Here is a 2,296-nt window from a genome sequence, read left to right on the forward strand (position 1 = left end):
ATTCGCAATTTCATTATCGTTATTTACTTTACGCTTTAATTTAAGTCTTGTATTTATTTTTAATATTTTATATTTGGTTTTAACTGCGACTAAAGTTTTAAAATCGACAAACCGGTCATTAAACGGTAAAAACCCTCTTTTTATAATAATAATATTACTTATATATATATTTGTATTTTTATAAAAGTAAACTAATATAGCGTTAAGCTTTGTTTAAAGATTTCCCTGTGGAACGAACCGGACTTACTAAAAACTACACTACTGTACGATTAGGTACACTGCCTATAAGTGTTGTAGCAAGGTTTAAGTATCTCCATTCTCTAAATAAATAAATATCTTGTGTAAAATTGTATCGTAATTAATAGTATTTCCTGTAAAAATAATAGCTATTTCGTATACCCCGCTGCACACATCAAGTATTTTTTGTAGTATAGTGGTAAGTATTCTCGCCTATCACGCGGGTGACCCGGGTTCGATCCCCGGCAGCGGCGCAAAAAAATACTTGATGTGTGCAGCAGGGTATACGAAATAGCTATTATTTTTACAGGAAATACTATTAATTACGATACAATTTTACACAAGATATTTATTTATTTAGAGAATGGATATACTTAAACCTTGCTACAACACTTATAGGCAGTGTACCTAATCGTACAGTAGTGTAGTTTTTAGTAAGTCCGGTTCGTTCCACAGGGAAATCTTTAAACAAAGCTTAACGCTATATTAGTTTACTTTTATAAAAATACAAATATATATATATAAGTAATATTATTATTATAAAAAGGGGGTTTTTACCGTTTAATGACCGGTTTGTCGATTTTAAAACTTTAGTCGCAGTTAAAACCAAATGTAAAATATTAAAAATAAATACAAGACTTAAATTAAAGCGTAAAGTAGATAACGATAATGAAATTGCGAATAATAAAAGTGCGATAAAATAAACTTGCGATAATTAAAAAGTACGATAATTAAAAGTGCAATTAAATACAATAACAATAAAAATGCGATAATTAGAAATGCAATTAAATATAAAATAAAGGAAATTAAATATGAAATAAAAGAATTATGCTTATTTAAACTTCCGTAATCATGATGGTTGACGTGTTGATTTTAGTTTTATGCCCATGGGTTAATTGTCCTTTGTCCTGGATTATTTAATATGTCCGTCTGGTTTTTGTCCATAACAGTCCATCAGTCATAAATATAAAGTGTGAGTGTCCTCGTCAAATTATCCTTATACCCGAAGTTAAATATTCCAACTAATTGGGGACTTAAACTGTAACAAGATTTTAATACTTTGTTTAATAATTACACCAGGATGTCGACTGAGTGTAACCCAAGGTTTTAATACTTTGTTATCAATTATACCAAGTGTCCTTGTACATAATTTCACCCCTGTTTTAATTATTCTAGTGGCTATTAATTCATTCCCGTGTCCGGTTAAATGAACGATTATTCGTACATATAAATACCCCGCCCATCGTGTCCGATCGAGTGTATATGGTAATTTATAGGGACGCCCAATTGTAAATCTTTATATTAACATTAACAAACTATCATTTAGTTAAACAAATATAAAGCCCATTAATAGCCCATAGTCTAATTTCCACAAGTGTCGTTCTTTTGTCCAAACCCCAATTATGGTACAAAGCCCAATTACCCAATTTTAGTAATTAGCCCAACATCATGATTACTTCGGATTAAATAAGCATAATAATAACTTAGCTACGAGACATTAAATTAAAAAGGTTGAACATAACTTACAATGATTAAAAATAGCGTAGCGTTACACGGACAGAATTTCGACTTACACTCTTACAACATTTGCTAACATACCCTTATTATTAGAATTAAAATTAAAATTAAAATTAAAATTATAATATAAATATAAATATATACGATATAGATAGAGAGATGGATATTTGATGGATGAAAAATGCTCAGAATTCGGTTGCTTTTATAGGGACTTTCAAAACTTGGGGCTCCGCGACTCGCGGCCAATTTTGCCTTCAAACTCCGCGAGTCGCGGAGTTTGTAAATACAGCTCAGTCCCTTTTGGAGTCTTTCTTGCCGACGGTTTTAAATATTAATATAATATATATATAATTTTTAAGAATTATTTATATATTATATTATATTTATGTGCATAGTTGACTTGTAATTTTTAGTCCGTTGCGTCGAGCGTTGAGAGTTGACTCTGGTCCCGGTTCCGGATTTTCGAACGTCCTTGCGTACAATTTTATATTTTGTACTTTGCGTTTTGAATCTTGTACTCTTGTAATTTCGAGACGTTTCT

General features: G+C 30.6%; 1 non-coding gene across 1 annotated transcript; it reads left to right on the forward strand.

Moving 5' to 3' along the window:
- Positions 1–419: 419 nt before the first annotated feature.
- Positions 420–499, forward strand: TRNAD-AUC (transfer RNA aspartic acid (anticodon AUC)). The gene has a single exon. It is a non-coding gene; the product is annotated as a tRNA-Asp (tRNA).
- The last annotated feature ends 1,797 nt before the right edge of the window (positions 500–2,296 follow it).

This window comes from Rutidosis leptorrhynchoides, chromosome 9 (genome assembly GCF_046630445.1).
Source record: "Rutidosis leptorrhynchoides isolate AG116_Rl617_1_P2 chromosome 9, CSIRO_AGI_Rlap_v1, whole genome shotgun sequence".
Classification (NCBI taxonomy): Eukaryota; Viridiplantae; Streptophyta; class Magnoliopsida; order Asterales; family Asteraceae; genus Rutidosis; species Rutidosis leptorrhynchoides.